The sequence below is a fragment of the Spermophilus citellus genome (genome assembly GCF_964194105.1).
Source record: "Spermophilus citellus genome assembly, chromosome: 1".
Taxonomy (NCBI): Eukaryota; Metazoa; Chordata; class Mammalia; order Rodentia; family Sciuridae; genus Spermophilus; species Spermophilus citellus.
Genome location: NC_138182.1, coordinates 134254347 through 134270042, shown reverse-complemented (window position 1 = coordinate 134270042; position 15696 = coordinate 134254347). Strand labels below are relative to the sequence as shown.

Below are 15696 nucleotides of genomic sequence, written 5' to 3'. Positions count from 1 at the left end.
TTCTCTTGGCCTCAGCTTTCTCATCTATAAAATGAAGGCACTGGACTTAATCTATGAGAGTCCCTTCAGCTCAGATGGAAACTTGATTTCTTCCTCCAAGAACCTAGATTCTTCAGAAAACCTGCCTTGGAAACCTAGCTAAGGGATATATTTGCTTGATTAAGCAAAACTATCCATTCTCCATATCCACCAAATGGGTCCATAAAGACCTGCCAATCTCACAATGTCGTTGTGAAAACTAAAACGATGTAGTAGGTCAAAGAGATTAAAGAGAGGCCAACCCACGTAGGATCTTGATTTCATTCCTCCTATGAGATATGTAATAGAATTAAAGTGCTGGCCTTTCCTAACTTATGTGTGTGTCTCAGTAAAGATCAAAGGTTCTTAGCAAAAGGGATGAGAGTCTGACAGTGGAATTCCAAGCATTAGCCAGAATTGGGTGGGAAAACCTTTCCTGCATTCTTCAGAGCTCCACAAATATTCCTCATTGTTTTTAAACCCTGCTGTTGAAGCAACCTCAGGGAGACTTTTCTGGTGGAGCTCACAAACTTGCTCAAAACTAAAAAGAACGTCTATATTGTGGAAGGGGTGGAGTGTCAGCAAGTAAATGTTTTGTTAATGAATAAAAATCCCATATTTCATTCCTAAAAACTCTCATGTTGTTTTAGGTCCATCAGCACAAGCATAAAGCTGGCTTAATAAACCATAAAATTTGAAAAATTCAAAAATTCTGTGGTGGGGTACACCAGAGAAGTTCCCAACTGAAAGAGACCTTTGGGAAAGAGACCTCCATGCCACCCTTGGCTCTACCTTGGCAGGACAGGAAGGATACTATCTGCAGGAGAACCTGAGGTTTCCCTTCTCATTTCCACAATGACAAGGTGGGGTGGGGGGGTCTCTAGGAATCATTTATAACTGAGAAGAAGAGAGAAGCCCCCTTTCAATAGACCTGCAAGGTCCTTCTGGAAATGCAAGGCAATGGCACCATTTGGTGTCCCCAGAGAAAAGAGCAGCAGGTCAGACTAATCCAACCCGGTGGGAAGAGGGCTCACCAAGAGCTTGGCTGATTTCTTGGTAAGATTCAGCCATTACTACACTTTCCTTCTGAATCATTTTCATATATCTTAGAATTTGATGTAGTGACTCATATTTCCACCACTAAGGGGCTGGGGGTGGGTAAATTCCCACCACTGAGGGAGCCTAGAAGAATACTGACCCCTTTGAGTTAAGTACCCCTCAAGCAGCTGCAGAGAAAGGACTGAGGTGAAACTCTGACCCACAACCAGAGGGCTACGTACCTGGTTTATATGAGTTGCTAGTTCCCATGATAACAAGTCCCTAACAGATATCCCAGGAACAAGGCCACTGTCACCAAGGTCACCATCATTTTAATCAGGCTTCTTCAAATAACACATTCCTACTTTCCACAATATCTAGGTGGTGACTTCAACCCCACTGAGGTTCACAGATATAAATGAAAGAAAACTAGCTGGAACCATTTCTGGGAAACTGACAGAATCCCAAGAATCTAACTCTGAGCATCAAACAGAAAGAAAAGCAATGGTAAGAAGAGAAACAGACCTATAATGTAACACAGTTTCCTGAAATTCAGTGTAACAAACTTCCAGGATAGATGAAAAAATTGGACCTAATTCTGCCCTCCTTAGTTTGGGTATGTCATTATTAATGTTGCTGAAATATTTTTAAGCCACCACCTATCAGCAATTTGATGAAAGAAAATATGAACGTTTCACAGGTAATGTTGAGAGCACAGTGATTTGAAAGAAAGAACTATTAGTAAACTAAACAGCACTCTAAATAAAGAAAATGACTGCTGTTAAGACATACTGCTCGGAGAACTATCAGGAAGAGCATCATGATGCTAACACTGCTCACGTAAGAAATTATTCAAGTATGTATTTGAGTAATTCTGCATTTTAATTTAACCCTTTGAAACATTAATCAAACCATGCCTAATTATAGGAATTAAGGAATTAAACGATGGAATCTTCTAAAAGATATTATTTAAAAGGCAGTTTATACAATTACTTGTATAGATGTTTGCTTTAAAGAGGAAAACAGTTCTACTGTAATGAAAAGGGTCTTAGAAAATTAAATTAACAAGGGGGGACCAGGCTGATATGAAACTAAATTAGCATCAAATGCAAATTACAGGGTACTTAATGGTAGAAACAGGTGCAGAGAAGAACCCTAAATGAGATAAATGAATAAAACATCCCTCTCCACAAATGTGGAAGCTGACACAAAGTCAATGGTATGAATAATTCAGCAGCCTCCACACTGCTGTTGAGGTCAGCCTGCCTTGACCTTTGAAACAGGAAGTAAAATTCAGTTCAAATTTGACTGACTGGAAATATAACAGTTATTTGTTTTTTATATTAAAAAACCCACAGAATTTTTTTAAAAGACAGATACAGGAAATATACAATAGAATTATAGTTTGAACTAAGGAGACATTAAGTAGCTGGTAAACAAAAAAAAAATATTAGGTAATATTTTACCCAAATCATATTTTGATACAGAAATTCCCCAAATAAGAATAATTTAAAGTGCATAGATGAGTGCTCAATTTGTTGATCAAACTCCCTGTGGAAATAAATTTCTTAATCTTTACTCTTTCTTCAAATTATCTTGTTGCATTGATGTCAGTACAAAAAAAAAATATGTTACGATTTTTACAAGGCACATATTTTTTATTAATAATGCAAAGTAATTGCTCACATTTGTGAGATAAAATCCAGTTAACTAGATTTTTAACTATGTGAAGGTGGGGTCTTTTTTTTTTTTAACCTTCAACTTCTGATGTGATAAATGCTGCATCCCTCCAAATTGTTTATCTTATAAAAATGCAACCTGGATTCTGAAAACAAATCATTCTCATAAGTGAATATCTCCTGAGGTTTTATGTCTTTTATATTCCCCCCCTCCTTCTTTGCATGCTTCAAAAGTATTTCAAACAGTCAAACAGTGGAAGTACCTTCCTCATTTCATATTGAATTTGGTGCTGCTAGAGATTAACAGGGTATGACAACAAACCAATTTCCACAAGCTAGAAGGACAGCAAAATATATATGGCGTATCACTCCCATTCTTATTTCACAGGATGGTATAAAAGATGTCTGATAATAGCAGTTATCTCTGCCCTCCAATCGGTTCTATTAATGGGACCCACCACCTGGCTATCTACCTTTTATCTATCTACTGTGCTTGTCAGATAAAAGATGATGTTGAAAGATGAGCTTAATTTTATTTTCTAGATGTAGAGAGGGTTAAAGCTCCACACACGTCACAGCCATCCATGAGACAGCAGGCCTACGATTATAATTACCCTAGGAAGAAGTTTGAGAAACGTTCCTTCCAAACCTGAATGTTTAGCTGAGACAAAATTAAAGATGCAGAGTGTGTTGATTTTTTAAAATTATTATCATCATATCGGCTCAATCACTCCTCACTCGACATTTAATAAAGGGTGATAGACCAAACACTGCTGATTCGGGGTTGACCGTAATGACTGACCTGCGCGGAGGCTTTGTGTACAGAGTGGCTCCCCATTAAATGAGGGCTCTGTGGAACCAGCTGGTTCTCATTTTGAAACAACCGGTTTCTCTATCCCCAAGTGCTAAAGAAAATAATCCCTGCAATCTATGACTACACACTTTCACAGAGGCAGCAACGAGAATTTGATTGTGGAGATAATTAAAGTCATTCCTGGAACTTCCAAGAGGGAAAAAAAAAAAAAAGTGGGGAAAGAGGTGGGGTAGAAAGAAAGAATAGTCAATGACGGTGTTTAAAATTAAACTATGACAAATCATTTTGAGTGGAGAAGGCAGAGGAGGAGCCCCGGCCCTGCACGGAATTCAAGCTGAGCCCTCTGGTTCCCTCCTCCACTTGGCTCCAGGGGGGGAGGCCCACCATGCGATTGGTGCCATCAGGGCCCCCTGTGTCCCCTTAGGAAGCCGCAGAATCGAAACCCCGCTGAAGAAACTGCTTGTCACCGCTGACACACCACAATGAGATATTGTAAAAGTTTCCCTCTTAAATAAAACAGCCAGGGAAGAATCTATCTGGATTCTGCAACCAACAGTCTTTCCCGGCTGATCTGAGACACAGAGATCATTTTAACTTTAAAAAACAAAGTATCAGACACTCCAAGGCATTCATTCGGTCTCTCAATCTCAAGAAGGCCTCCTTGTTTTATTGTATTTTATTTTTTAATGTTAGGCTGTTCTACAATAAGAACCCACAGTCTGAGTGACAATCAGCTGAGCCTACATTCTCTGGCCGCCTACAGATTTCATGAGCTTTGGGGAGAGAACAAAAATATGTGTAAGCTGCCTGAACTGCGCTATCTGCCTTGAACAGGAAGGAGAGATGGGCTCGCTGAGGACCATTGGGGGCCTCTCAATTAACCTGATTAGTTCAGCACATTGCTCTCATGAATGACACCTTATCTTGAAAATAAGGGAGAACCTCCTTCTTCCAGTGGTCACAGAGCCCCCTAAAGCCACAAAGATGCATCCTATCAAATATGAGCGCTGCTGTTTCTCCTCCCTCTCCCCAGCTCACAGGTCAGAGACTGGCAGACCAGGCGTCTGATTGGATTTTGTGTCCTAAGGACAGAAGGCAAGCTCCCGTCTGCCCAGGTGGCCTTGGAGAAGGCAGGGAAAAGGGATGCCCTGTGGGCAACTTCAAGCCCCTTCTTTCAGAATCAACCAGGCACATGATGGGATTGGGGGAGGGGGACATGGGGTGGGGAGAGTGGAGAGAATTTATTAACCCTTCAGCCACCACAGTAGCTTGTCAATACTACATTTGCCTGAAAGAAAAAAAAAAAGGTAAATTCTTAAGTCTAACATTATGCTAAAGAAAAAGGCATAGCTTAAACATGGGCTGTCTCAATACAGATTTCACATCTGACATAACCATGGGACAATGGCCAGGTGCCCCTACAAAAAAAAAAAATTCAAGTTTTCCCCCAAACTCTCTGAAAGATGCTGACTTGCTAAAGATGCAACAGATATGTGTTATTTTTAAAATTCACATTAGTGTGTGTAATAGTCACACTAGTTAACAGAATATATTCTTGGAAATGTGCGTTGTGAGAATGTCAACAGAGGGTTTTCACTTACGTGTCTGCTCCGTGATTTACTCCATCAATTAAACAGTTAGGCAACGAGGAGATTTGCATGGTAATCGTGCGAAGATTAACATTTTTAAGTCTAACAAATTTAATATTTTATCTTGCATTTTCTGTTTCTCATCATTCTTTAATGGCAGCACGGCTTCACTTTATTGTGTAGTTATAACAAGCTGGTCTTCAGGCAGAGAGAGGAGACTACCAGAGTCGTCGACTGCATTTCTAGCCCCTTTCATTCTTCCTTTTATTTCACAAGAACATACCCCAAGCACCTATTTATTACACACCAGCCAGGTACCGTGCTGAGTGCTAGGGATAGGCAGCAACCACCCAGTCTGTCACTGTCCTCTTGGGCACACAGCAGTCTCCCTTCTAAAGAGTCCATCTGCCTCGCTGTGCTTGGCAGTCCCACGAGGAATTAAAACTAGGATTCCACAGCTGGAAAGGGTCCTGGCGATCTCTTCATTCCAGGCTTTATTTTAAAAACAACAGCCACATCATGTGGAATATGTATTCTATGCCAGGCATTAGGCCAAGAGAGCTCCACGTGTGGGTATGTATGTCCCATGTCCTCTAAAGCAGGGACGACCACTCTCATCCCCATGTGTCGAATGAGGAAACTGGGCCTTAGAGAAGTCACACTGCCCACTGTCCCACAGTGCTGGCAGAGCTGGGATTTGAAGCCAGGGTAGTCTGACCCCACAGCCTGAGGCCCTAAACAAAATGTGGACTGCCTCAGAGGCCTGAACTAAAGCCATGGAATTGGCCAGGCTACAGGAGAAAAGGCAGCTTCAGCGCTCCTCTACTTAAAAAAAAAAAAAAAAAATCAATTTCTTTATTTCTACTTGCTATTACTATTCTAACTTATCTGTCTATTTATTTTCTTTTTGTCAACTCTGAGACAGAGAAGCCCCATGAGGCCAGGAACCAGGCCTGGATATTACCAGCATTTACTTTTAATGGATGGCCCTTCACTCTGTACCTTACGGAGCCAGCCCTGAGAACAGTGTACAGCTTATAGCAGAAGCTCAATGAACATTTGTAGAAAGAACAAAATGAATGAATCCTCATCCAAGAAGCCTCAGCTACCATGATTAACTTCAGTAAGTTTTTAAAAAGTTCCATGGAGATGGTCAATTAAAAACACCAATCTATATGGAATATGATGATTGGATTATAAGAGCTATCTAATTTTAAACACCTGATATGTGCCAAGCCCAGTGCTAGGTATTTTAATTCTCACTATCTTTCAAAATAGAAATGACTTTTCCCATTTAAAAGACGGTAAAACTCGGGCTGGGATTGTGGCTCAGTGGTAGATCGACCGCCTAGCGCATGCGAGGCCATGGGTTTGATCCTCAGCATCACATATATAATGAATAAATAAAAACAAAGGTATTGTGTACAACTAAAATAAATAAATATTTTTTAAAAAATAAATAAAAGACGGTAAAACTGAACTCCCTGAGGCTCAGATACTAAGTAGCATCGAAGCGATTAGATCCCTCAGCGGATGGACTTCAGAATCTATGCCTTTTCCACTGTGCTATGCCTTCTACACATTTGTCTCTGCCTCAGTGCCTATTTCTTCCCATTGAAATACAGTGAATTCTCTCATCAAATTACCTGAGGACACATGAATTCCCATTGCTCCAGCAATTAGTACAACAGTTGATATATCTTATTATCATTTTTAATCCAAAAAACAAAGTATGACCTCAACTAAGAAAACTGGTCAGATGAATGAGTTTAGGAAAATATACAGAAAGAATGAACTGTGGTCGTCAAGTAAAATAAGTGAAACATTACAAAACATGGAAAGCAATGGAGGAGGAAAAAAACTCAAGCTGAGGATTAGTAGATACAGGGCTTCTAAGGACTTGCTTTATCACTGAGACATTGGAAAGTCCTTTAGGCTGCATGCCTCAGTTTACAGATCTCACAAACGGAGTCCATTTGTGAGAAGATAATTATATGAGCCATTAATGTGCTCTAAAACTTTTCCAGTACCACTGAGATGTAATTAACTATAAACTGGCAGTAGCTAAGTTTGTTTTGTTTTAAGGTTCTATCAGAATTTGGAAGCCGGTCTTGACAGATCATATGGACCAACAAAGCAGGGCACTCCTAGTATATGGTCACAGGAGAGAGGATACAGCTTTTCTGAAGATATTCTAAGATGCATGGTGCCCATCTGAAATTAGAATTGGTTTTTAGGGCTGGGGATGTGGCTCAAGCGGTAGCGCACACGCCTGGCATGCATGCGGCCCGGGTTCGATCCTCAGCACCACATACCAACAAAGATGTTGTGTCCGCCGAGAACTAAAAAAATAAATATTAAAAATTCTCTCTCTCTCTCTCTCTCTCTCTCTCTCTCTCTCTCTCTCTCCTCTCTCACTCTCTCTTAAAAAAAAAAAAAAAAAAGAATTGGTTTTTAAGAAAACATTAAGGTTGTGGGGCTGGGGGTGTGGCTCAGTGGTGGAGCACTTGCCTAGCATGTGTGAGGCACTGGGTTTGATCCTCAATACTGCATAAAAATAAATAAATAAAATAAAGATATTGTTGTGTTCATCTACAACTAAAAAATTAAAAGAAAAGAAGAAAGCATCCAGGTTCTGTAGAAGAGCATAAGTTTTCCACACTGTTGGTAGATGCTTCAAAGATAATTCTTAACAAACTTTGTTCTCTAAAGAATTTTCTAGAAAACAAAACTGCTCACTATTCGTTGCCCGTTTTGTCTTTGTAGTGTGTTTGTCTATGTGCTCACGCTCCCAAGCGTTCATGTGCATTGCATGTGAAACCAACCCTGATGCAGGTCTAGAATTCTTCAAACTAAACTTCATTTTGTGAGGGAACTTCAGTCAATAATGCATGCAAAACTATTAAAAATAATATTTTAAGATAACATTAAGAGATCAGAAAGCTAATGAATGGGAAGCATATTTTAAAGGGGGAAATCCTCCATCATTTATCTACTGAAGAATATAAATAGATTGCAAGGAGTGTGATATTCTGATCTGCAAATAGAGTGAAAAAGACCTCCAGTCATGGTTGCTTGGGAAGGATGGAGAGGAGAGCAACCTTCCAATCGTTAGAAAAGCGTCTACCTGCAGTGCTAACTCCTCGGCCAACCATCAGAGGCTAGGTCTGCGCGCACCGTTCAGCACAGGCAGAGCAATCCGGGCGCAAACATGACCAATACCATCGGAAGAGGAAGGGGACGATACCGTGATGCAAAATACACTAACATTTCGCATTTGTAATTTTCAATTCATTTTTTACAAAAGAGAAGAAAAAGTTCTTTTGACCTTGAAAATATCAGGTCCTGCACCCTCAATATTCACTCCCTCACAGAGAGACACTCTTCCTACTGACCTATCCAGCCACCCAACCCCATTCACTGTCAATACTGGGTCAACGGAGCAGCCAATGAGCAAAAAAAGTTCCTGAGGGAGTCCTGATATTGATTAAAAGGGCATTTTTTTTAACAAGTCCACCAGCACCACCTTTACATGAACCAAAATTTAAGAACCTTGCTAAAGCCCCATAAAATATGTACAGTGACCACATCCAGATTAAAAAAAAAGCTCATGGGCACTTGGGTTACTACTTTCTTTTTCCCTCCTGGCCCTGGCACTGAAAGTGTTAAAGAAAACAATAAAAGAACAAGTGTGTGTACAGAGTAGGATTTACTGGCATTTACTTTTAATCTATGGCCCTTCACTCTGTAGCTTATCGGGCCTCTGTCAGTCTTTTTCCTCCTTTATATTTCATGAGGAGCCCCCCATGCTGCTACTGAGAGACAGAGCCCAAGTGTCCATAAGCTTTTTGTCAGGTAAAAAGAGAAGAAAAAGGAAAGGAACAAGAGGAAAAGCAAAGCTAAGAGGCATCTATTAGATGTCACTAGGCTTTTGTATTCATGTCAATGATTCAGGATTAGAGTATTTGAAATAATCTTATTGAGAGGAATCAAAAGGCCCACCGAGTGAGAGGCAGCTCTGCAGCATATGGCAAAGGCACGAACAATATCTTATTAAAGATGTGTTGGCTAACACTATTACTTTATATTATATTACAAAACTATTGTGCCTCAAACAGTTAGCGGGATGGTATAGTTACCGAGTGCCATTTTGGGGTTTATTGTATGGGATCAAGCTATATAATTGCCAGCTTGTCTAGTTAAGTCATTACAAGTAGGGCCCAGGGCATGTTTGGAACTGGAACCAAGCACTTCACCTTGAAAAATGAAAATTCCCCAAGCACTGTTCCCACTGAAAGTGGAGTTAACATGTGACAAAGACCAAACCAAACGCCACTGTCTCCTTACCCAGAGTCAGTTTCATTAAGTTTGCATCATTTAACATAAGTGACACTCCTCCCCCAAAGAAAATATGACAGGTTTGTTTGCTGTTGTTGTTGCTGCTGCTGCTGTTATTTTGGCTTGATTCCCTTCCTATGAAGAATACACACACATGTGACTGTGTGTGCGTGCACGTGTGCGCAAGCGCGCGCACACACACAGAGAGCTTCACACTTTAGCAGGATTAGAGCAATTAAAATTCTATTATAATAAGTACTGTAATGTTAAAACCTTCATTTGCTTCTGGACAAAGGCCTGTAACTGGAGAAACAGTTTGCAAGGGAGATTTATCTTCATCTCCCACACCTTTAAAGGCACAAGCAACCAAAGACAAGACTGTACTGTTCACCATATTTCATCAACCACAATAGAAGTACTGAGTCACTTTTATATTGTTCTGGATGGTGTATAATTTCCCAGTTTTAAAAGGGAAAAAAAAAAGGGATGGGGAACAGGGGCAAGAAACAGAACTGGTAGTCTATTTTAGATAACATCTCATGCAAACTAAAATGACCAAAATGCCATCTATTTATGCTGGAAGCTCTAAATGGAGTCTTTAAAATCTGGTCAATTTTTATTAGAGACTTTGGCAGGGTGCAGGTATTAGGGGAATATGAGGAGAATTTTTATCAATGGAGAGCTGTACTTGGGGAGGTTTTGTTTTGTCTTCAATTCTAAGTGATTCTTTTAGAAAAGTAAAAGCGTGCCTAATATACTGATATATTATTATCACAAACTAACTGTGCAGAGTTGCTAATGTGACACACAGGGGATATTGTACTGCTTTCTGTGTTTTTCCAGAACTGTTACAAAAGCAAAGTTATGATGACAGGATAAAAACCCACACCATGAGCCGACACCCAGGCCATGTTACACATACACACTGCTGATTCTCTGCAGCTCCGTTAAATACATTTCTTGGAAGTTGCTACCATTATTTCCTTTACAGGAAAACCACTGTTGTTCATTATCCAGTGTCTGCAGAAGTATTATACCATGTAAAAGTACTTTGCATTATGATATATTGTCAGCATATTTGAAATGCATGTTAATGTATCCTGGTTGTGTATTTGAGAATAGCAGATAGCAAATGGAATATAGACTGCTATTAGCTTATTGTATTAGTTATTTTCTTATCACAGTAGCAAACTGCACATAAATGCATAAGGCTCATCTCATAGTCTGAATAGTATTATCTGATATGTGATAAATTTCAGAATGATACTTGTTCACATAAGTCTCATTGCTAATAATCACATATGAATTCCCACTGAGAAAACAAATGCTTACACACACGAGGGTTAATAAACAACCATAAATTCATGCTCTGTGTCTATGCTGGCTTTCCACTTTTGAAAAACTGCAAACCTCTCAAAGCAACCAAAAGGACAGCAATTATTCTGCCTGGGGCAATTTTAAAGAGTGAATTCCTCTTCCTTTTATTTTAACCCAGCAGTCAAGGTTAGAAAATGAGATGGCAGAAAAGGTTTATCAGAACTCTCAGAAATGCATTCACACCTCTGGTTCTTTGCAACCCAGACAGCTGTTTGTGTATTGTGCACAATGATTATGCTTGGTGATTGGTCCTTCCAAAAGCAGGATGAAGACAAAAATAATCAGGAGTTGAAAGGACAATGGAATGTCATGAAATTCTAGCCAAAAACCTCATTTGCAACATTAATGAAAGTGTATCATCATGTTCATGTTAGTTAAAGACTTTACTTTTAAGGAAGGCAAAAAAAAAAAAAAAAAGAACATTTTGATGGATTTGGGGATTAACTGCTGATGATAAAAGACAGAAGGAAGTCATTAATTGTTGAGGGGTCCCAATGCTGATACCATCTTAGGAGAATATCTACCCTACCCTGTCTAAAGGTAAAAGATGCATATAAGCATCCTAAGTCTAAAGTTTTACTAATGCTTACAGGTGAACATAACATGTGATATAAATATATCAGGATCAATTTAGTCAAAAAAGTTAGCCTAGTAGTAAGACTAGACTACACTCCTCTGAAGTGTCTTAGCTCCGACTTGTTTCCTCTTGGATGAAGAGTGGGTTCCCAGTAAAACTTTTTCTCTGCATGATCCTAACATGGTTAGGTGTTGTGTTCAAATTATGTACGTCATGAAAAAAATCAACAGGTAAAATGAACACACTAATATTTTCCTTACTGGGCATTTTATTTCAGGCAAGAGTCAGAAAATAAACCAACTAGTTAAAAATAATCTAGATGCAGAAGATATTAGACACTTATGAAAAAAAAAACAAATGTAAGTTCTTTTTCTTTTCTTTCTTTCTTTTTTTTTTTTTTTGTGAGGAGTGTTGGGAAGAGGAGCCCAGGGTATGTGTGGCCTGAAGTAATTCCAAACAGAAGAGGGTTTTCATGTTACAAAATTTGTGTATTGTCATATATCACATGGCCTAAATATACACACAGATATAGGGATTCTTATATGCAAAAAAGAAAGACATGGCAAATCTTAAAGTTGTCATAAGCAAACCCCAAATTGTAAGAGGTATATTAGCTGACAGACTTTGAAAATCTGTGTTTTAAATATTAGCTTTGAGAGGCTGGAGCTCTGGCTCAAGGGTAGAGCACTTGCCTGGCATATATGAGGCCCTGGGATCAATCCTCAGCACCGCATATAAATAAATAAAATAAAAGATCTGTTGACAACTAAAAAATAGCTTTAAAAAAATATATTGGCTTTGAGGAACCCAAAACTTACAAGTTACTCAATTCACATTATACCCTGAAAGAAGTGAACCCAATTCACATGAGATAGGAGAACATGATTTGGGAAGGAATTTCATCCATTATTATTTCTATCCATTTTTTTAAAAAAATCTTGTTGTTAAGAGCTAAAGATCCACAGTACAAAGAACTCAAGAATTGGGTTCCCACTGTCTGTCCTTACTTAGTGATTCAACTATTTCATCAATCACACTGGTGCTAAACTGAAAAAACAAACAAATAAATATTGAGCTTCCCCCATCCTGTGCACTCTAGCCAGGAACATCAGGGCTCTGTGTGAAAGGAACCCTATAGTACAATTCAGAGAAAGAAATGGTTTTGTAAAACTGACTGTATTCATCCTTGTCATCACTCAAAGTTAATTTAGGAAAATAAAGAGTTTTGTGAAATGAATCAAGTAAGGAAGCTAATCTTAACTAACTAGATCTGGAACAGAACAGCAGTCTTTGCTTTTAATATATACATTTCAAGGGTATATTAAAAGAAAAAAAAGTTTCCATATAGAAAAGGGAAAGTTTTTTATGGGTTCAGAAAAAAACTGGGTTCCCAGTTCAAACTTCCCTATGTGACTTTTGTCATTATCATCTTTTCTGATTCCTACAAAGTAAACCTAATTAAGAACCTCCCTCATTAGTCTTCCAGAAAAATTAGCACAGCTTATGCTAATTACTCCTGCAAAATTTAATAAACTCGTTGAAATGGGAATAGTCTAATGAGGTTTTATTTATTGAACTAAGATAACTCCAAGGAAAAAGGTTAGGACACAAGGATATCCAATGTAGTAATAAAACTACAATTTATTCAATTTCTAAACACGGATTTTTATTGCAAACCTTTTAAATTCAAATATGAGTTAGTGTGTGAATATGTTAAATCAATCTCCACCTTAATTCAATAACTGGAAGTCATTTTTTGCTATTTACTTTAACAATAATTACCACACATAGCCCTTTACCTCAATGATAATGAAATTTGCTGTTATTAGTTTCTGGTCATCGGCTATTAAACATAACACATCTGACTTTTCCCACGTCTGCACAGCCCAAATATCTGGATCACTGGGCACAGGCTGGGTTTTGTGATTCATACTCAAGCCATTTGGCATCTAGCAGAAAAGTATCCCAGCAGTCAACTCCAGATGTACACTTCCTGCCTTTTACCTAAATTTTCTATGAACTTTTTTGAAGTGACTTGATAACTTGTCACAACAGTGAAAAAGAATTTGGGTCCTATTTTTCTGACTTTGTAGCATGCCACTGGAAGAAATTAGAAACTCATTTTCTAAGTCCCAGGACACAACTGCTGATTTTGTTAACTCTACTTTTTGATAAAATATTCCAAGCTGATGGCCCCAAATCACTGACAGCAAATAATGCAGCCAAAATTAAACACAGAAATAGCTTGCCCCGCACCATGGCTGTATGACCAGAAAGCGTCTTCTATCTCTCCTATAAATAGTTTTCCTGAATAACCACTGCTAAAAGTCTTTTGACTGATAAAAATAGCAGTGTTCTTCCAAATTCCGAAGGACAAGCAAGGAAGCTAAAAATTATTGGTGCTCAAAAGGTGACTGCGTGTGAAAACTATGCTAAATCCCAAGGCAATGACTGCCTGCACCCTCAGCTCTATAATTACATATTGTATGCATCTTGTAAAAACAGTCACTACTGCTCCTGAAAGCAGGCCCATTAGCCTATTTTTGCAAAATATTCAAGGATTTGCATCCATAAATCTGAAAGCAAATCAGACTCTACGCACGTAACAGATATTATGCAATCAGTAATATAGAATGAAATTGGGAACTATGAAATTCAAACACGGTGGCCATCATGTTTCCTTCCTTTGCAGCAATTTCATGGAACTGAAAAACCTCCTTCTTCACAAACGTTATTTTCTTGTTGTTATTTTCTGTTGTTGTTAAAAATGGAAGTTTCACATATCAGCCCAGACGGGACCAGAGTTTTTAAAACCCTTGGCAGACTGGAGGACAAATAAATTCTGAAAACTCGGATGCAAATAAAAATAGCTCAATGGGGTTTTGCCTATCAACTGGTATCGCCGCATGAAAAGATAGTTCATATGAGATGGTGGCAAGAGGCAGCAAAGGAACATATGGTGGGACCTGTGCACAAACACTGTGCTCCAGCCGTTTTTTAAAGTTCTCCTACCTTCAGAGACCAAGATTAACGACACAGTGTTTTCTACTTTGTCCAACCAAAAGGAGGGAAAAATGAAAAGGATAAATGTCATGAGTAATATCTCTAAAGCCACCAACAGCATAAAGTGCATACTTATTTTGCCTAAATTGTTTGAACTATCCCAGCCAAGAAAAGGTTTTAAGTACCCTACTGGGACAGATGCGAGGCGGCAGCAATAGAAGCCACACTAATGCAATCCAGGTAACACAATCCTGTTTCAAAAACACGGGCCGGCTAATTACAGCACTGCTGAGTCAAGTTTCTTAGCCATCGCAGCCCACAGGAACAGGTCAAATCAAATGTTATTCAAACCACAGTCATATCAACCTTCTATATCAGAGTCACAGCTTAAAACCAAACGAAGAACTTAAAAGCTTAACCCATTCACAAGCAAAAAAGTGTTTTCGTTGCGGGTGGCAAGGTGAAGTCCTTGTCATCATTTAAACCAAAAGGAACCGTGTGGCAGAACAAAATACTTAGAGTTTCAAAGTTTGGAGGACTATTTGGGCTAGTCCTTTGATCAGAACGCTTTCTTTTTTAATAAAAGGGTAAGAAAAACTTGCTTAAAATAAGAAGTGGTATTTTGAAGAGGTATATCTAATGGAAACAAATAGCATAAAGCTTATATTTATTTTTGACCTTATTCATTTGAAGACTTTTATCTTCCATGGCAGCAAAAGCAATTATTTGAATGGCATACCTGCTCTGGCAGATAAACGTGTCCCTAATTCTACAGGCGGCACGCAATGGCACTGTACGTTAAAACTTTCACATCGCTTAACTTTCAATCAAATATATTATTAGTCACACCTGTATTTTTGATGACTATGAGGGAGAGGTATTTTATCAAAGAATCCAATTGAAATGTAATTTTGATAAAGCTACTTGGCAATTGGTATTGGGTTAAAGTCTAAAGAACCACATAGATTAAAATCAACAATCTTTTGATTGTTACGATGCAGCAAAACCTCGAGGTTTTTTTTTCAGCTGCAAAACCATAAATGGAAGCGCAAAAGAGGTAAAGAATTTGAAAGACAAAAAGTGGTTTATTTCTTTGGTGGTAGTTGCTGCTGTCATCAAAAATCAATATGACCACAACCCCAAAAGGGACTTTTGTGTGACTGTTGATTTCCTCAAGGAGGGGATCAGTCAGTCTTATCAGCAAGACTTTTCAGACTAACAGAGGATGCTGGCTGTCTCCTGCCTGCCGACTGACAGTATCTA

General features: G+C 38.7%; 1 protein-coding gene across 8 annotated transcripts in view; it reads right to left on the bottom strand.

Annotated features, from left to right (window-relative positions):
* EBF1 (EBF transcription factor 1) overlaps positions 1–15696 on the bottom strand; it is a 396117-nt gene that overhangs the window by 350808 nt on the left and 29613 nt on the right. The gene's annotated exons all lie outside the window — the stretch shown is intronic.